The sequence below is a fragment of the Neolamprologus multifasciatus genome, chromosome 20 (genome assembly GCF_963576455.1).
Source record: "Neolamprologus multifasciatus chromosome 20, fNeoMul1.2, whole genome shotgun sequence".
In the NCBI taxonomy this organism is placed as follows: domain Eukaryota; kingdom Metazoa; phylum Chordata; class Actinopteri; order Cichliformes; family Cichlidae; genus Neolamprologus; species Neolamprologus multifasciatus.
This window is the reverse complement of record NC_140458.1, coordinates 26,923,775-26,944,683: the sequence shown is the minus strand read 5'-3', so window position 1 is coordinate 26,944,683 and position 20,909 is coordinate 26,923,775. Positions and strand designations below refer to the sequence as shown.

Sequence of the window (20,909 nt, the reverse complement as noted above, 5' to 3'; positions counted from 1 at the left end):
TATTTATATCTTTTATTAGATGTTCATGTGGTTTGGTTATTTGCCTTTTGGTTGAAAGTAAACTGTAAGAGGACTTTTTTTTTTTTGATCTTAATAATATATTTTTTTCATATTAATGTAATTTTTTCATCTAATTGAATACAATCTATTTGTGTATGATTGTCAGTCCAAAGAGGGAGAGAGGAGGAAAGAGGGGAACGTGAGGAGAAAGTACAAGGTCAGGAAGAACCAGGTAAGAAAACAGACAGGGAATAGTGACAGGCACAACAGAAACTGTTAAAATGCTTGAGATAGTTCACCAAAACTGATTTGCCAACCTCAAGGTGAGGCAACATAGGTTAAAATGAAAGAAAAAAATCTGCAGAGCCATAGTAGTATCTGTGTTGGGTCTAAGTCAGACCCTGCTGATCCCAGAACTTATTCCCATGAAAGAAAGACAAGGCAACAGCGATCGATCTTTTTACTTGCAAGGGGGGCCTTGTCCGTACCTTAGCACATCACAAAATGACCTCCCCGACTGCCCCCTCTCGCTCCCTTTTATTGGCAACGTTCACACAATAAACAATAGTTTACAACACGTACCTTCCCCACGTAACCCCTCTTGGTTACAAAGACAAGGCACTGTGTGTTTGTTATGTGAGAATGTGTGTGTGTGTGTGTGTGTGTGTGTGTGTGTTAGACCTCCTGCTGACCAAAGGGTCGTAAACGCAGGAAGCTTACATCAAAAGCACAAGGATGATAAAAGACTACAGCCCTACAGCCCCCCACCTAGAACCTCGAGAATCTGGGGAGGGGAGGACAGAAAGAATTCCTTTCACAGAATTAAAACAATGTACAAATGGCAAACATAAAAATGACAATATTTAACAATTCACCCTGACATAACCCTCCTGTTTGTCATTTTTATGCCTCAAAATTATTATAAATTATTCCTATGTAGTACATTCTAGCCATGCACCTCATGCTTGACATTTTCAGCGCAGGCGTCATTTTATACACAGGCTTCTGTCATATCAGTAATTTCAGTCATGTCATATTGTTGCAAAAGTACATAATTAACAAATGTATTGGAAATCATCTTAGTTAGCATTGATCTTATACTAGGTAAAATGCATCCTATACATAAGCAAATCAGTATCAACAATACATAAACAGGAATTAATATTTTCAAAAGAGGATGCCACCAAGGACCAGACATTAACCAACCTATCCAGCCTTATGGTGCATCTACTCCTGTCATGTAATTCATTATGTATTTCTGCAAGTAAACAACTGAATATCAAAAGTCAAACAAGAAAAATCATCATTCTCAAAAATCATATGTCACTACAATCCAACTGTATACAGACATATGCATTCAAACACATCAGTTGACTTCATTGTTTGTCCATGTGGCTCTCAGCTAACTTCAAAGCTGTAGCCTGGTCAACACTCCTTTTTATGACTCCTATCAACCCCCCAAATCTCACTGTAGGCATCCTGTGGGGGTTAGAGTCAACTGGTGAGTTATCTGCATTTACAACTCTTCTCCTGTCCTGTTGTCACCACAGAGAAAGCTTTGTAAAGGAAATTGGATCAAGCTGTTCTGATCTTCTTGGCTCAAAACCTCACGTGTTCATGATGTAAATGTAGACAAAAGGCTTCTCTGTTTACATCCTTCTTGCAGAAGACAAAAGAATAGGTGATGTTGCACAAATTCCATGGTAAATCTTCAACTTGGACTAATCCATTGTCCTTTATGCACATAGGCAATCGGCCTGTTTCCAGTTCGTTTAGCTGTTCAATGTCCTGCAGCGAGTCATATTCTTTGAGTCAGACTAGCAGGTCTGTCGTACCAGAGCAGTTCACCTTCCCGGCTACTGGTGAATCAACCGTCCATTCAGGTTCAGAGCAGTTGAAAAGTTGGCAGTGTTCTAAGTACGTTTACTCCTGGATGTGTTGCTAAGGCAACCAAACAAACTGTCTCGCTCTCAGTGATGCTATATGGCCACAGTCCAGAAGAATGCGTAGCCAATGGCATCACAAGCATAACCATTGGTCTCGTTCTTTAGGTGAGTGGTTGTGTTCTTAAACTGCCACCAGTAGTTGTTGAAAACCCATGCGGGTACTGGGTGTGGTTTGCTCTGTCCCAGTGCGCTCCCTGTCATCCCACTCTGGGTCCACAGGCTCAAGAAGATGCACAGCACATTCCCAGCCATTCTGATGAGTACCTGTGGCTCAGTTGGTTTCTTCACCGGATTGAGACGAGGGGCCCTGGAGGCTTTCCCCCCCCTTTGTACCCGGTCTTCCTGCCACTTACTCCGAACTGGCCTGGATGTGTGTCACCTTCTTGCAGTGCGCTTGATGTATCCATGTATTCCTTCCGGCAATCTTCACTGCTGTGGTCGTTGTCAGCAGCACCCGATAGAAACCTTCCACCGCGGACTGGACCAGCACTTCCTCTCCATGGCCTTATCAACATCCAATCTCCAGACTTCAGACTCTGCTCCTGCGGAGAAACAGAATCATCTGGCAGATCATTTGTTCTCATGACTACTTTACTTTTAAACATTTCAAGCATCTAATCTGCTAATATGCTCTCTCTTCTGTTTTTCTATCATCACTACAGAAGACTAGAACTCTAAATGCTCTAACATAGATAATCTCAAAGAGTCAGACCATTCTCTGTTGGAGGAATCCTCGTGTATATCTTAATTAATTCTATACCATCTAACCATGTCCTGCCTGTCTTCCTAAGTCTTAACTTTACTGTTCTATTAGTTCTCTCTGCCTGCAAATGCAATTTTTTTTTTAAGTATTTAATAATCCTAGAGTGAGTATAAACTACTGCTGCCATCATCCCCCCTGTGGAGACATTGCAAAGCCCATGGCTCAAAACAGCAGCAGTCTTGTACAAATTATTAGGCAGTATTGGTTTATCACACAGATGATAAACACCAACCTGCAAGCTCGCTCCTTCTGTAAGTCACAGCTGTTTTCCTGCTGTAGGTGAGTGGCCCTACATGTCTGCTGATGTTGTACTGCTAAAATGTTAACACCATGTTCTACTAAAGCTGCCTCTTTTGCGATGTTATCAGCAAAAGCCTTCCCTAATGCAACTGGATCTTTCCCTCACATGTGTGCTGCACATTTACAAACGGCAATTCCACTGGTTAATAACACTGCCTCCAGCAGATTTTTCAAGAGTTTGGTGTGTTCTACAGGTTTCCCTGTAGAGGTTGTCACACCTCGTCTCACTCACTGCACTACAAGGAAATGTAATGTAGCAAATGCACACTGGCTATCAGGGTATATTGTCTCTCTGCAGCTTTACACGTTTCCGTTAAAGCTAGCATCTCTGCTGCTCAAGCAAATATGAAACATGTTAGTTGTCCTGCATAGATAACTTTCTCACTGTCTACTATAGTAAAACGTGTTTTAGTCTGTCCCTCTGCTGTTGTAAAACTCAAACCATCAACAAACCAAACCTTTCCCTCAACGAGTGGCACAGCTTTTAAGTCATCCCTCGACTTACACTTCTTCTCCACGTGCTCTCTACACTCATGAGAAGTGCCCTCTTCTTTCGTTGGCAAAAAGGGTTTGACAAATTCAGAATTGTGCACCACTTTATGGTTATGTATGGTTGTGAGAGTAATAGTAAAATTAAAGGCAAGTGTCTTGTAGGTGACAGAAATGTAAGTTTAGTCTGCAGTAGTAGACATCTACCCCATGTGGAACTAACAATGTCAAAAGGTGAAATAAACTATTTCCTGAAACATTGTACAGCTTAAGCTGCTGCACATACTGATCTCACGCATGGAGGTAAAGCACAAGCAACTAGAGCTAATCTTTTAGGATAGTAAGTTACTGGCTTCACTTGTGGAACAAGTGCTGTTAGTTATTTTACAGTCACCTGGCATTTGTGCTGTTCACAGAACCACAAGTCCATCGCTGGACCTCCTCTGCGCTGTCACTCTTTGGAGCTTGGCACGCTCCCTCAGGTTCTCATGTTCCAACGCTCCTGGAAGCCCAGTAGCACAGCTCTCTGCGCGATGCTGCTGTGCTGGAGGTGATCTCTGATCCTCCTGAAGACTCTCTCCAGGCCTCAGCTTCCATCTTGTGGGCGATCCTCTCAGTCACTCCTTCTCGTTATGGCACCTCACGACATCTACAAATTAAAAAAATGACACTCCTCTCGCCACACGGCTTTTGCCATGTGTCAACTCCCCAATGAGACATGTACAAGAATGTTGCACAGTCTCCCTAAAACAATCTCCAGGGTTTGTCCCTTGGAGCAGCTTCACTCCAAGCTGTAACCCTGTGTAAAAAACATTAGTCAGCAATTAAATGTTTTGCTTGTTTAACTCGCAGCTTCAGCCTGTATCCTAGAAGACAAAGTCTTAAAGTTAAAACAACCTCACATTTGCAACCAACTGCAGATCATAAGAGTAATAAAGTATTCAGCATCACAGAGACAAGTATCATTGCAGGTTTATTCTAAACTCATTAAACTCCTACTTTTTCCCATAATTTGTTCCAAATCATTGAACATCTCAATGTCATTCCACATTGTAATCAGCGACTTTCCTTAAGTTTGTCACTCACCATGAGCCCAAATAGTGGTCAGATAATGAGCCCCATGTAACTATTCTGTAACCACTGCACATCTGTTCAATTGTCACTTGTCTGTCTGCTGAATCCTTTAAAAACACTCTTAAGGAAAAACAAACATTAGCCAAACACACGGTTCATCCTGGTCAGGTGTCGGCCATCCAGATTCCAGAGGAGCTGTGAAAAGTCGTAAAGTTAACACTCACTGTGGAAAAGTAACAATGGTCTCATCACAGTATGTCTCAAACTGTATTAATTTCTCCCCTGTAACATTCACATTTTCTCCAACATTCTCTCAACAACACAGTGTAATTTCATCATCAACATATAGCCAGTTTCCTTCACACAAAATCTCAGTAATCCTGTGGTAGAAAAACATCATTAAGTTGTGTCCTGCTATAAATCACATGATCAAATCACATGATTAACCATCTGCTGTAAAAGAAATGTAAATGTTAGCGCTGCGCAGGTGTATACACTCTTTCTCACAGTAATCTCTGTGAGCAACATAAGGTAGTGAATAACACTCCCATGGTAAATTCACAGACACAAGAAATTTTAAACTAAAAAGGTTAAATTTGCAGAGTTCACATAGTCATGTGACCCAAGTTTCCTCCTGTGGTCTCCTTCTGCTCCTGCAACAGAGACACACACAGAGATACATCCACACCTTTGTCAGGTGGGGGTTAACTTCACACAATGGTGTTAAGTCAGTCAGTCTGGTCAGCTTCCCCATTTATTTTAAAATTCTCACTCAGTGATTCTTTGCAGATTGTGGAAATTATTGTCGCATTTGTTTCCACACTCAGCAAATTGACGTCATTTCAAAAAGAAAAATAATTTAGACTGGATTTCCTCGTTGAATCCTTTTGGACAGGAACTTGTTTCCTAATTGTCCCAAATAAGTGGCTTTCTCCTGAGCCCATTTTAATTTTGGAGAAGCTCACTTTGCAACAGTATTCTCGACGACGCTTCGGTTCTAATCGTGCAGATCTACTCAAACAGAGATCATCAAACAAAACTTCAGTGCACCATGAAAGTAACAAAATAAAAGGAAATAAAGAAAATAAAGGAAAGGAAAGGAAAGGAAAGAAAGGCCTTGTTTAAGTCATGACACGTGTTCTTCATGCCAGGGGGATAAATCGTACCAACCCAATTGGCTCAACTTAGTAACAAAAGACAAATCAACAGCCAGTTTAATCTCAAACATTCATCCAATCAGCCATACACACAACATACAGCATAACCCTGTTGTCTTAGCACATAATAAGTTTCTTCTCATGTTAACTAAATGTGTGCCATGTTAAAACTTCTTCACACACCAGAAACTCACAATCAGCTCACTCATCTAAAACCTCTCATCAGCATTCTGTTTTTCTGCTCTATGATGCAACCATCTGTCCTCCTATAATATTCAGTCCACTAGTCTATGTATCACTTTCATCTCACTAGTGACTTGGACAAGATGAAAAACAGAATCTCATGCTTAAGGTGCTGTCTGGTCTTCATGAGTATCATTGTATGTGTATATGTATGTAGGGTTAGTATAGTTAATGCATTTTCTGTATGTTTTCGTGTTCCTCTCTCATCACACTTTCATTAATCTCATCACTTGCTTAAACAACACACATCTCTCTCTGTTTTTTGTTTTGTTTTTTTTAAACTGTGTCAGGGATGGATATGTGGTTGTAACGTTTGTGTTCACTAACTTTACTTTCTGTTTCCTGCCCTGCCTAGTCTGTCTTAGACTCAATGCTGCTCCTAATGCCTCTCCATACTCAGCCTTTAATTTCTCCTCCTCTGCCTCTGCTCTCTCACACTCTTCTCTGCCTTTCTTTCTGCTAACATTCTTGCTCTTTCTAATGCTTTTCTACGGTGTTGTTCTAAAGTAGTTGCAGTGGATTGAGCTGTGGTTTCATCCTCAGGTTTCACAACTACTGCTTGCAATATTGCTCTTTTAACATTCTGTGCTTCTCTTCTCTTTTGAGCCTGCTCCAGCCACAACTTAGCAACTGCTAACTGCAACTCCTTCCTCTGCTTCACTTTCCCTGTTTTACCTGCTACACTTACAGCTATTCTTTCTACAAGCACTTTACTCTTAACTTCCACTAATGTCCCTTCAAATCCATATTTTTCACATCAACAACCTACATACTGCGTGCTGCCCAGTAAAAATTTCTCCATAAATTTTACATCCCCTTCTAAGGCAGACTTACACATTTTATTCCCCATTATGACAATTCTTTTAAGTTTGCGGCAGGTAACACCTTACCTCAAAAATCCAGGCTATGTGTACACAACAGGTCACAGAATTAGTTAACACCGTTTAGGTTTCCTTCTGTGTGGCTGCGTACACCTACTGGCAATCACACACGCATACGTTCATTCACACACTTTTTAAGGCCTATAATCTTAAACTCTCTATACCGCGGCGAGCTCTTTCCTCCTTATATATTGGTGGAGAAACCATACAGCTTGCGTCTACACGCACAGCTAGCGTGCTTCTGGACCTGCGACCTATCCGCACAGTCACAGAGCCGCTTCCTCTAGGTTCGCGTGGACCCGCGCAACCAACGCACTCCTGTGCTCGCGTGAAACCGCGCAGCTGCGGAGCCGTATCTTTTCTTTAATAGCCTGCGTCCTGCCCGCACAGCTCTCATGGACCTGCGTCCAAAACGCACAGTCCAACGCACTCCCGTGCCCGCGTGAAACCGCGCAGCTACGGTGCCGTTTATTTCTTTAATAGCCTGCGACCTTCCCGCACAGCTCTCATGGACCTGCGTCCGAAACGCACAGTCCAATGCACTCCCGTGCCCGCGTGAAACCGCGCAGCTACGGAGCCGTTTATTTCTTTAATAGCCTGCGACCTTCCCGCACGGCTGGCGCACTCACGTACCTGCGAGAATCCGCACGGTCACGTAGCCGCTCTCTATTGTTTTAGGTTCGCGTGAAACCGCGCAACCAGCGCTCCCCTGGACTCACGTGAAACCCGCGCAGTCTCAGTGACGCATTCCTATCTAGAATTCCACATTCATTCACACGGTTATAGAGACGCTCTCGGTTTGCTTACTGTTGTGTTGCGTTTCGTTCACAGGAGAGTCCCAGAATCCCGTCAGTCGCCGTCCATGAGGGGAGTTCAAACGCTATCTCGCCGGCCTGGTCGCGACTTTAACACTCCAGACTTTATCAGGCGTCCTACGGCCTGGCTGTCGACAGTCTGCGGCGTGTCCTCTCTCTCCTCAGTGTGCGGCAAAATTTCTTGGGATCCGGCTCGAAGGACCAAATAATGTTGGGTCTAAGTCAGACCCCGCTGATCCCAGAACTTATTCCCATGAAAGAAAGACAAGGCAACAGCGATGGATCTTTTTACTTGCAAGGGGGGCCTTGTCCGTACCTTAGCACATCACAAAATGACCTCCCCGACTGCCCCCTCTCGCTCCCTTTTATTGGCAACGTTCACACAATAAACAATAGTTTACAACACGTACCTTCCCCACGTAACCCCTCTTGGTTACAAAGACAAGGCACTGTGTGTGTGTTATGTGAGAATGTGTGTGTGTGTGTGTGTGTGTGTGTGTGTGTGTTAGATCTCCTGCTGACCAAAGGGTCGTAAACGCAGGAAGCTTACATCAAAAGCACAAGGATGATAAAAGACTACAGCCCTACAGCCCCCCACCTAGAACCTCGAGAATCTGGGGAGGGGAGGACAGAAAGAATTCCTTTCACAGAATTAAAACAATGTACAAATGGCAAACATAAAAATGACAATATTTAACAATTCACCCTGACAATCTGCAGTAAAGATCTTTTCATACATTGTGTACATTGTACCATAGTGTCACAATACGGCTGTGTGCAGGCAAGAGTAGGACCCAAACGCAAACTCGCAGAGACAAAAAGTAAACTCAGCTTTATTGCTGGCGTGGAGTGGGACACGAAAATCAATACAAAACTAAACCAGGAAAACTAAAGCACAAGGCGCCAGAGGGAAAAATCACACAGCTATGAGGGAGGACGCAACACTGACAAAGAGAAACATGGGGCTTAAATACACTGAGGGATAACGAGGGGGAATGAGCCACAGGAGGAGAGCACAGCCGGGAGTAATTAGGCAGGACGAGACAAGGGAAGCAAAACTAGAAACATTAACATAGGACAGACTGTGAAAGTAAAACAGGAAACACACTGACGGAACTCAAGACATGTAAACTTAACAGACTGGGGAGACAGAACATAGGGACCTGAAACATGGAACAGAAAGGCACAGTAGACACAACATGAACATAACAACGCCACAGGGGAAGAGTAAAAAAAAATGCAGGAACACAGGAACTCTTTCAAAATAAAATGGGAAACATAATGAAACGCAAACATGACAACATAAGAAACACAGACATGAAGCACATGAAGGACAAGGGAGACTTAACAGGGGTTGGACACACAAGGGCAATCTAATAAACAAATGAACTTAGATAACCTAATGAACAAAATAAACTCAAACTTAAAACGCTGGGTCAAAAGACCCAGAATCATGACACATAGGCAAAGTTGCCTCCATTTTTATAATTTTTTATCAATATTTTCTAGATTTGTACATTTCAAGGACTCTATTTTTGGAGTGTATTTTTATATATCTGTATTGTATTATACATACACATTAAAAGTGAATCTCTGTCCAAGAAATGCGCTCAGTTTACTTCTTACTCACTATGATCATCATTCATCATAAATGCACCAAGGAGACAGTCAGAGGGAACTAGGGACAACTGGAGACATTTAAGGATGCAGGGACTGACAGAGACAGGGAAGAAGTCTCATCGTGACGAGTAAAGCCATCTTTCCTGGCTGGGCAGCTCTCTGGGTGCTCAGCCCCCCCAAAGCTCTGATCCTAGAATCGCCCCTGGTACAACACATTATGGAGTATGCTTCTGCTGTGAGGTCTCGCCTCCATGTACTTCAGTTAATCGCCGGAGGGGTATATTTATAAATAATATTATATTAGGGAAATTTTCCTATACATATTTTTGACCTTTGACTGAAACTAAGCTAAAGGAAATACACAGGAAAATGTTTTACTAAACATCTTATCACTTTCAACAAAACACCAATTCAGTTCATTCGTAGTGAGGAGACAGAAAAGACCATACATGGAAACCGTATGGGTAGACTAAACAAAGGTAAGTCCAAACAGTGCATCCAAATACATGTTTGTACTTTGATGCACTGTTTATATACACAGTAGTATCTGTTAGATACTTAAGGACACTCACAGTGCAGGTTCTGAAAAATCCAGAGACATCCTCACGCAGATAGACAGGAAGGGCGTGGAGAACGGTAGTGTGCTTGGTGTGGATATCATGGATTTCCTATATACTGGTGAGTTTACTCAACAACAACAACAGTCAAATCAGAACATATGTCCACAAAGTCAGACAAATAGCAAACACAAAGTGGACTAATAGCAAAATTCAAAACGCTCATTTAAATCATTAAACCTGTCCAATGTTCCACTGGTTCAACCTATGAAATGTGTAACAATCTATTATTACCTGTTCATCGTGAATTCTTAGAATTTCAGCCAGGGCATCTGCTGTCTTCCCAGTTTTTGATGCATTCTGTCTGAATAAGGTCATCAGTCGAGGAAGATGGCGGTCAAGTCCAGCGTAGAATGTATTGGGCAGGTTCTGATTTGTAATCCGCTGAAACTCTGCATACAACTACAGCAGAAGGACAATACAGTTCAATTTGAAGAATCTCGCACACCTTTATAAAGCAGCAAAAAGCTGCCACATGAGTAAGAATTACAATTTTCATTTTAAAGAGAGCTGATCCATATTACCTCAGACTCCATTTTTAGAGCAGGCCAGAGGTCCAAGAGCTCCTTCAGTGGCGGGCAGGACATCACTATGGTTTGTCTGCGCAGGGGAAATGTGGTCTCCATCAACTTTCTAATGAGGGGCAGGTTCTTCTCAGCCTTCTTGACTTCTTCAACAATTGCTTGCCTCAACTGGTCAAGGCTTGAAGGATCCTTTCCTTGGGGAAAGTTTGGTTTTTTAGGGGTTTTTAAGACAACTCGAGAGAGAGCGAGAGCGGTGATTGGTAGAAGAATTCACAAACAAAATGAATTACCTGGTATCTTTATCACATCCCCAGTTCTCTTCCTTGACTCGGTCTTAATTCTTGAAGCTGGAACAGAGAGATCCAAAGGCATAAACTGATGAACAATTAAAAAGCATCCAAACGGTGACAAATTATAAATACTTATTATAATTATACATTTATAATTTTGTCCCTGTTAATGATCTTTTCATTTAATCCCCAAAGTGTGAATGCATCTCTAGTCAAGATACTAAAGCCATCGAGCAAATATTACAATACTGAAGACAAGCAGCAGCACTTGAACTTTAACGGCATGGTTAAATTAACAACAACGCCATTTCTACAAACTAAAGCCTTACTGATGAGAGGTTCCCCCAAACATATGTTATTTGAAATTATTTAATGTGCATACACAGTTAATGTCAAAAATGTCAGGCTCCTCATCACTGCTTCTCTCTCCGAACGATTCTGGTTGTTTTGATTGACAGGTTTGTTTTTTAGGACCTTAGTGATCCAAGAGTGCCAATTGGTTGGCAGAAGTTGATTGACAAGTGATTCCACTAATTAGGCAAAGTGAGAGGAGACGATGCGTGTGCAGTGCTCTTTCATTGGCCCTCTAATCTGGCTTGTGAACAATGTGGCTCGTCAGAGCAGGTGTATTAGAAGGATGAGTTTCCCGATCATTCTACTGCGTAAAGTGACTGATATATATGTAAAAAAACACCTATCGAGACCGGCGCTCAAACGCCTAATACACCTGCACCACTTATTCGCACATATAGTTTAAAATATAGTGGCTTGAAAGCACTCTCACTGCAGACAGGTATCTCGGCTGTGTAACTGCAGGGACAACGGGCTTGTTTGGACCCAACTATTCTGAGTCATGAGAGGGGGTTTAAAAATTTAGAGAGATTAAAACACTTTGTTTCATACTAGGCCACCGGGCGCCACCTCTAGAACAAGTAGTATCTAACTTTTTAAACAGCCTGCAACCCTCATTACAACAACTTAATGCTAGCTCTGCAAGCGCAAAGTTTCCTTCGGGGAGAGCAGCAAAGCACATAAAAAACACTGACCGGACATTTCTGCTATTCTTTTCGACACGCACCCAAAATACAACTAAATATTCGTATTTTAACAATAAACTAATATCAACATTGAAAACTTACTGTAAGTCCAGTGATGCTAGTTGCTGCCGTTAGGTCCAACTTTCTCCAGTCGTCCGTGTTGCCTCTTTGGTGCTGTTTCCCGCCCATATACCTTTACTACTTCTGTGTTTCGTATTTTTTTTCCAAATAGCGGTAAACGATCAGTGTATAATGCTCATTAGCGCCGCCTTCCGCTTCGGAGGGTGAATCAGAGATTAACTCGGAATAAAAATTGATTCCTGCAGCTGCTCAACACTTACGGAAAAAATTAAAATATATATATATAGGATACATTGATAAACAATGAATATTAAAATAAATACATTTTGTCTTCCACTAATGCATTTAAGACTATTTGATTTTACTTATTTGGTGAAACACTTTGAGATTTTATTGTATTTTAGCATGTGCTACATAAATTGAGTTTATTATTAAATCCTACCTACTTGAAACAACAAAAATAACAGAACTTTACCATTCTTATATGTCCTAACTTAACTGTGTTACGTTGTGCTTAAGTTATGATTTTAAGTGATGCTTACTTAATATAGAAATAGTTCAATTCAATCAAAAATTATTAGTTTCATTTACTCAAAAAGAAGAACATGTTACACGAACTTGACATATTTAAGTTAACAGAACTTTTTAAAGACTTTGAGTATACACTACTTAATCTATTTAATTACTTTGAACATTCGGGTTTACAGTGTACGCACGCACAATTAATTCTGAACCAAGCCAGTTATTCATTAAATGACTGTTCAGTACAGAAGTGAAGCCCAATAATCATGATTTCACAGTCACAAATGAACAAAAGATTTTGTCCTTCATTTCTGTCAAACAAAGCTGTATGAAACGTTGCCTAGCAACCGGGTTGCCTAGCGACCGGGTTGCCTGGCAACCGCCTAGCCTAGCAACCGCCTAGCAACCAGGTTGCCTAGCAACTGCCTAGCAACCAGGTTGCCTAGCAACTGCCTAGCAACCGGGTTGCCTAGCAACGGAGGCTAGACGTACAATTTCACAAGCCTCTCACTTCCGGCCTTAGTGGTCTTTGAGTACGCGGCACTTGTGGACCGTTAAGGCTGCGTACTTTAAGGCTGCAGACCCTGAATTGGGATACAGCCAACATGTCTTGAAGTTCTCCAGAAGCCTGATAATGAACTAATCATTTGTTTCAGGTGTGTTGACCCAGGGTGATATTTAAAACTTGCAGGACACCGGCCCTCAAGGTCTGGAGTTCGACACTCCTGCTCTAGTGTATACTCCTCTCTGTGGTTTAGATATTATTTTATTACTATTATTTGTTATTTAAGGCTGTAGAGATTGGATTTTACTGTTCCCTAATTGTTGTTGTTTTTTTTGTTTGTTTTTTCGTTTTGTTTTTTTTCACCAGGGGGAATCTTGTCTTCACATACTTTTAAGTGAGTTTCAAGGGGTTCTGCCTAATTATTACTCTTTTCTAGTTAACATTTAGAGCTGGAAATGTTAGATGCAAAAAAAAATTAAAAAACAAAAAAACAAAAAGGAGATTTTAATGACTGCAAACAGCATCAAAATTAAAACAGGGAGATGAAGATACAGCCACAAAGTGACACAAGCTAAAGGGGGGAAAAAAAGCAGAACAAACAACCATCTGAAAATGACACGTTGAAGGCTGCAATAACGCCACTACAAGATGGTCTACTGGATTAAATGGTTCATAGTTTTAAATAAAAGAAGGAAGGCTGAATGATCTGGTCAAAGCATGGTTGAGACGTACAAACAAGCAAGATGTGCAGAAGACATAACAAGGACATCTGCTGGACAAGTGGGACTAATGCAAGATTAAAAAGAAATTCAGCTGTGACTGATGTCTTAATACTGATTATCTTCTGTATGGACAACCATGTCCATCATTGCAGGGCCGTGCAGAGAGGTTTAAAGGGGCGGGTGCTCAAAGTTAAAAAGGGGCACATTGAACCAGGCTGAATAACAACAACACACATTCATCAAGAATCTAATATGGGAAGGGCAGGGCTGTGTTGATCTGAGACTGTAGACAATAAAAAGTCCACAGGAGAGATGGTAGCTGATTAAACAAGTGTCATGAGATAATAACAAAATGCAAAGATTGGTGACAGCGCTTGGAACCATAAGGCAACAAAAACTGTGAGAAATAATTTAGGCTCTGCCTGTGAATCACTCTTTGATTCTCTTCTTCCTTCCATCCTATCATCTCATATATCACTCTCCACTTGCTGTCTATCTGAGAACAAGGCACAACTTGCTATTGTAATAAACTATAATCTAATTATCCACACCTAACAACTCTCGCACTTAATCTATAATAAAATGATGACAGAAAAATGTTATAGCCCTGCCTTTAGTAGCCTTACACAGCTCCTACTGTTTCCTCCTCATGTCCTTAGCAGCCATGTCTGGACAATGTTATATCATGAGTAATAATTAAAAAAAATCCATCTAAATAAAACACACACATGCACGCACACACAGTGACATTTTAGACCTTCTTCAGAATACTGTATATACTATGGGCATCATGGTGCTGATCCAGAATCCTTACATTATTATTTATTACTAGAGCTACAATAATAAAGCAATGAGGAGGGGAAAGTAATAAATATGAAATATGAAATAATGTATTTATGATTCCATTTGTTTCACTATCCACTCTGTGCAGGGGCAAAGCTTATTAAACTGTAGAGATACAATCATTTTACTGCTGTAAAATCCAAATTTTGTCTTATTTAAAATATGAATCTAATATAATCTGCTTCTTAATGTATGTTCTTTAAAATACAGCGTGTGTTTTTTAATATATTATAATTATAATAATGCATAATTATGTGGACATGCATAATTATGTGGACATGCATATTAGATCGTTTTTTTAGTGAAATATAATCCCTCCAGAAAGGCAGGAAAAGCCCGGAAACTTACTTTAAAACTAAATATGTTCCCTAAAACGGTGACAGAGCTACAGACCCATGACAGCCTTACACAGGTAGCCAGCAGCTATGACCAGCACTACTTGTGCAGTTAATAAAAGGACAGGTAATGTCACGCTGTTGCACACACAGCACGCTCGTTTGTTTCAACTTACCAACGTGTACATAATAAGCCAATACTCCTGTGTGCTATACACTACAGTGTACGCTGTACACCTACTTACTGGTTGTGTCGCATCAGTCTGTGTCTCTGAGTTAACTTGGTGTTTCTCCTGCAGCTCCGGACCGCTAAAAATGCGCGTGCTCTTTGTGAGCTCGTTCCCGGCTCGTAACCAGCGCGTTCTGTCGTCAAGGGCGATCATTGGTTAAATGTGATCATGTGACTGATGCAAGCCAGATCCTTTTATTTAGCAAAACTGTGATTAATAGTTAAATATTATTGTTGAAGGGCACAGACAGGACTCCGCACGCACACACACATAAAAAAAAAATGTTTTTAAAATTTGCCTCAACAAAAGGGCACTTTGGGCACCCATCAGGAAAGGGGCGGGTGCTCAAGCCCCTCTAGCCCCCCCCCCTCTGCACGTGCCTGCATCATTGTAAAACACAATAAATTAGAGAGATTAGAAGGCTGAATAATCCTTTAATGTTTGGTTAGATTCTGTATATGCTGCACAAATTATGTCTCTAAAAACAGGATAACATGTGTTGGACTTTTGGGACTCTGTTAGAGAGTCTTCCCTCACACACACATAAACACAGAGATAATTCAGACAAGAGTACTGTTAACCTTACAGTTATTATAGATGAAGCTCTGGACAAATATTAAAATCAAAGAAATCATCAGAAGCTGCAATGATGGTAAATGCAATGGTAAAAGTTAATAACTAGCAAGAAATCAACAATCACAATCATTTATTTTTTTGTTACAGAATCCGACTTTTAATGCTTCAAATTATGAACTCCAGTCAGTGCTATATGTCTAGAAATAAAGATTTTTAATGTATTGTAATGTAATGTATTGTACAGTCCAAGTACATATACTGAGTAAGTGACCTGGAAACCTGGAAGGTGACTCTAACGCTTGATAGGAGGAGCAACATGTGAAACGACAGCCCCTAAATGTTTGCTTACAATGTCTTCTTGAAATATACTTGTGTAATTGTGTCTTAAATTATCTGTGTCTTTAAAACAGATAAACCTATGCTTTTATATTAACATTTTTTTAGACGACTAAAAAGGAACAATAACTAAAAGGTGTTTCTCGTAGTCCTGTCAGTCTATAGTCTGTGATAAATGTCTTATAAAAATAATTTATGTGCCACAGCTGTGACTGTCAAAAATTATCTTAAATAAATACAATGAACTTTGCAAATTCTTCTTTAAGCTGACTGTCCACAGATACGCTATCAAACCTGAGATCAATATGCCAGATCTGCAAGTTTTTTTAAGTGAAGTGAAAAAGTGGGTAACCGAGGAAACTCACAGTTTTGCAAAACACCCCAAAAACATGTTTTCAAGAAAATTATAAAAGGAAACTTGAGTCTATTTAAACCTGTTTAGAGCAGATGATTTACTTTATTTTTTACAAACATATAAACTTCATAGAAAAAGTAAGGTAACTTATATTTGAGCAATCATTTCTTTGCTGTCACACGCCTCTCCCCTACTCTGGCTCTAGCCCCTTGCTGCCAGAGCAAAGGTAGCTTAGCGGAGCGGAGGTGTAAGTGCCTGGCTTAAAACAGGACATGTTAACTGCATTTAACCTTCAGTTGCTCTTTATATATTTAGGTAGGAGTCAGACCATGTTTCCTTTTAGCTGAGAAACATTACACCCAGGTAACCTGCAGTGTTGAAAACGTGTTTTCCAACGATGTTTGCTACCCTACAATCCGTCCTGCTCTGTAGTAAAATCAGCAACATTTGACCGTCCTGTTGCTCCCATTGAAATTTATGCAGCCTATTTAAAATCTAAAACTTAAAATTGTCCGTAGCCTACTGTTGTTGCCACTGTCCTGTTTGAAATGGAATGAGAGAAGTTGGTTATTTTGTCATATGTGCATGTGCCGATATTAAACCCAGGAACAACATTCAGGTAAAAGTGTAAGAACAAATGATCCGTCAATAAAGGATAATGTTGGATCAGTGTTTATATCTTTTATTAGATGTTCATGTGGTTTGGTTATTTGCCTTTTGGTTGAAAGTAAACTGTAAGAGGACTTTTTTTTATTAGTGATCTTAATAATATATTTTTTTCATATTAATGTAATTTTTTCATCTAATTGAATACAATCTATTTGTGTATGATTGTCAGTCCAAAGAGGGAGAGAGGAGGAAAGAGGGGAACGTGAGGAGAAAGTACAAGGTCAGGAAGAACCAGGTAAGAAAACAGACAGGGAATAGTGACAGGCACAACAGAAACTGTTAAAATGCTTGAGATAGTTCACCAAAACTGATTTGCCAACCTCAAGGTGAGGCAACATAGGTTAAAATAAAAGAAAAAAATCTGCAGAGCCATAGTAGTATCTGCAGTAAAGATCTTTTCATACATTGTGTACATTGTACCATAGTGTCACAATACGGCTGTGTGTAGGCAAGAGTAGGACCCAAACGCAAACTCGCAGAGACAAAAAGTAAACTCAGCTTTATTGCTGGTGTGGAGTGGGACACGAAAAACAATACAAAACTAAACCAGGAAAACTAAAGCACAAGGCGCCAGAGGGAAAAATCACACAGCTATGAGTAGGGATGGGTATCGAAAACCGGTTCTTGTTGAGAACCGGTTCCCACTGTTTCAATTCCTTGGAATCGTTTGCCATTTTTGCACACGATTCCCTTATCGATTCCAGTCGCCCCGAATGACGTCACCACTTTGCGGAGCGTCATTTACCTGGCAGGAAACATGGCGGCTCAAACGCTAAAAAGTTTGGTTATACTTTACGAGAACGGATGACAACAGGGCAACTTGCAATACTTGCAAAGTAGATATTTCATTTAAGGGAGGAAACACTACGAATATGCAAAAGCATTTGCTCACAAAATAATGCTTGCTTAAATAAATGTCGTGTTTTTAATTCTGCTCCGGACTCGTGAATCTCAACCCAGCAGCAGCGGTAACGTTTGCACGTCCTCTCCCGTTAATACGGCAGGTAAATAATCAACTAACAGTGCATATTATGTTAGCGCGATCTGCCTTATTACAAAACCATCCATTACTGTGCATTTAGGTGACCATGATGAGACAGACAGAGTCTGGCTCAGATGCTGGCAGTTCTCGCTGCAGTCTACCGGTAGCGTCTCCTTTCAGGCCAGGATAGACGAATGTCACCGAGCAGTGACTAAGTTTGTGGTAAAAGGCTTGCACCCATTTGCCACAGCAGATGCCCCCGATTTTCGGTAAGTGAATGTGTTTAATTGTAGGCAGGGACATTATTGGATATTCTTGTGTAATTGCTACAGAAGAATATTTATTTTATTATTTTACATTCACAATTTTTTTTCCTGGGGACCCTGTGACACCCCATTGAAGAGCCGTAGGTTGGATCTGTTAAGATCTCACTGTTGGGTTTGTAAGGCCATGTTACTCCTAAATTTCTATCTTGTTCAAAGAGAAGATATAAAACAAAGATCTAAGCTAATTGACCTTAGTGTTCTCCTTTTTTTAAAAAAAAATAATCGATAAGAGAATCGATAAAGAATCGAATCGTTAAACAGAATCGAAAATGGAATCGGAATCGTGAATATCTTATCAATACCCATCCCTAGCTATGAGGGAGGACGCAACACTGACAAAGAGAAACATGGGGCTTAAATACACTGAGGGATAACGAGGGGGAATGAGCCACAGGAGGAGAGCACAGCTGGGAGTAATTAGGCAGGACGAGACAAGGGAAGCAAAACTAGAAACATTAACATAGAACAGACTGTGAAAGTAAAACAGGAAACACACTGACGGAACTCAAGACATGTAAACTTAACAGACTGGGGAGACAGAACATAGGGACCTGAAACATGGAACAGAAAGGCACAGTAGACACAACATGAACATAACAACGCCACAGGGGAAGAGTAAAAAAAAATGCAGGAACACAGGACCTCTTTCAAAATAAAATGGGAAACATAATGAAACGCAAACATGACAACATAAGAAACACAGACATGAAGCACATGAAGGACAAGGGAGACTTAACAGGGGTTGGACACACAAGGGCAATCTAATAAACAAATGAACTTAGATAACCTAATGAACAAAATAAACTCAAACTTAAAACGCTGGGTCAAAAGACCCAGAATCATGACACATAGGCAAAGTTGCCTCCATTTTTATAATTTTTTATCAATATTTTCTAGATTTGTACATTTCAAGGACTCTATTTTTGGAGTGTATTTTTATATATCTGTATTGTATTATACATACACATTAAAAGTGAATCTCTGTCCAAGAAATGCGCTCAGTTTACTTCTTACTCACTATGATCATCATTCATCATAAATGCACCAAGGAGACAGTCAGAGGGAACTAGGGACAACTGGAGACATTTAAGGATGCAGGGACTGACAGAGACAGGGAAGAAGTCTCATTGTGACGAGTAAAGCCATCTTGCCTGGCTGGGCAGCTCTCTGGGTGCTCAGCCCCCCCAAAGCTCTGATCCTAGAATCGCCCCTGGTACAACACATTATGGAGTATGCTTCTGCTGTGAGGTCCCGCCTCCATGTACTTCAGTTAATCGCCGGAGGGGTATATTTATAAATAATATTATATTAGGGAAATTTTCCTATACATATTTTTGACCTGGGGGTAGAATTGATTGTGAACTGGAAAGGGAAAATGAGATGATGAGATAGCCTTTATTTGTCAGTTGCAGGTCTTTTGCCCACAACCGAGATGACAGACCTTGCCGACTGTACATACAATACACAAACATCCCATTGGGGAGACAGGTCAGGCCTCTGCTTGAAAATGCTTATGAACTTGCAAATTACAACATGATGCATTTAAGGTAACCCTTTTAAACCTTTATTTAAGAAGAAAATTTGTTCCACTGTGCGATGGCCGAACCTGTTTCTTTTCATGGAGATAATTTCTCCTGCCTTAAGGAAAATCCCCTCACATGGAACAGAAGAGCCTGGAGTGCAGAAAAACTGGTAGAGATGCAGTTATACAGTCTACCTGGGCCTCACAAACTATCAGCTAAAGAGGATAAATAAATTAAATTGCTGCACATTTTGCAGACTAACAGTTTAAGATTATTTAAAAAATAAAAAATATTTTTTATAACATTAAATGTAAAGAGTCAAATGGGAGTCTTTCTATCCATCCATCCATCTTCATTAGCTTTATCCGGGGCCGGGTCGCGGGGGCAGCAGCCTAAGCAAAGAGGCCCAGACCTCCCTCTCCCCAGCCACCTCCTCCAGCTCATCCGGGGGAACACCAAGGCGTTCCCAGGCCAGCCGAGAGATATAATCTCTCCAGCGTGTCCTGGGTCTGCCCCGGGGCCTCCTCCCGGTGGGACATGCCTGGAACACCTCACCCAGGAGGCGCCCAGGGGGCATCCTTGTCAGATGCCCAAACCACCTCAGCTGGCTCCTTTCGATGTGGAGCAGCAGCGGCTCTACTCTGAGCCCCTCCCGGATGGCCGAACTTCTCACCCTATCTCTAAGGGAGATGCCAGCCACCCTTCGGAGGAAGCTCATTTCCGCCGCTTGTATCCGCGATCTCGTCCTTTCGGTCACTACCCACAGCTCGTGGCCATAGGTGAGGGTAGGGACGTAGATCGACCGGTAAATTGAGAGCTTCGCTTTTACACTCAGCTCCCTCTTCACCACGACGGACCGGTGCAGCGTCTGCATTACTGCAGCTGCAGCCCCAATCCGTCTGTCGATCTCCGGCTCCCTTCTCCCATCACTCGCGAACAAGACCCCGAGATACTTGAACTCCTCCACTTGGGGCAGGACCTCATCCCCGACCCGGAGTGGGCACTCCACCCTTTTCCGGCTGAGAACCATGGCCTCAGATTTGGAGGTGCTGATCCTCATTCCCGCTGCTTCACACTAGGCTGCGAACCGCTCCAGTGCGAGCTGGAGGCCCTCACCCGATGAAGCCAACAGAACCACATCATCCGCA

The 20,909-nt window shown here is 41.3% G+C and overlaps 3 long non-coding RNA genes across 3 annotated transcripts; 1 reads left to right on the top strand and 2 right to left on the bottom strand.

Moving 5' to 3' along the window:
• Nucleotides 1-455: 455 nt before the first annotated feature.
• LOC146495069 (uncharacterized) lies at nucleotides 456-9,417 on the bottom strand. The gene is made up of 2 exons (XR_014871637.1): nucleotides 7,661-9,417; nucleotides 456-4,147 (listed from the first exon to the last, which is right to left on the bottom strand). It is a non-coding gene; the product is annotated as an uncharacterized LOC146495069 (long non-coding RNA).
• A 191-nt stretch (nucleotides 9,418-9,608) lies between these two features.
• Nucleotides 9,609-12,166, bottom strand: LOC146495068 (uncharacterized). The gene is made up of 5 exons (XR_014871629.1): nucleotides 11,859-12,166; nucleotides 10,720-10,776; nucleotides 10,430-10,623; nucleotides 10,140-10,307; nucleotides 9,609-9,956 (listed from the first exon to the last, which is right to left on the bottom strand). It is a non-coding gene; the product is annotated as an uncharacterized LOC146495068 (long non-coding RNA).
• Nucleotides 12,167-17,392: 5,226 nt separating this feature from the next.
• On the top strand, nucleotides 17,393-18,656 carry LOC146495067 (uncharacterized). The gene is made up of 2 exons (XR_014871635.1): nucleotides 17,393-17,934; nucleotides 18,013-18,656. It is a non-coding gene; the product is annotated as an uncharacterized LOC146495067 (long non-coding RNA).
• The last annotated feature ends 2,253 nt before the right edge of the window (nucleotides 18,657-20,909 follow it).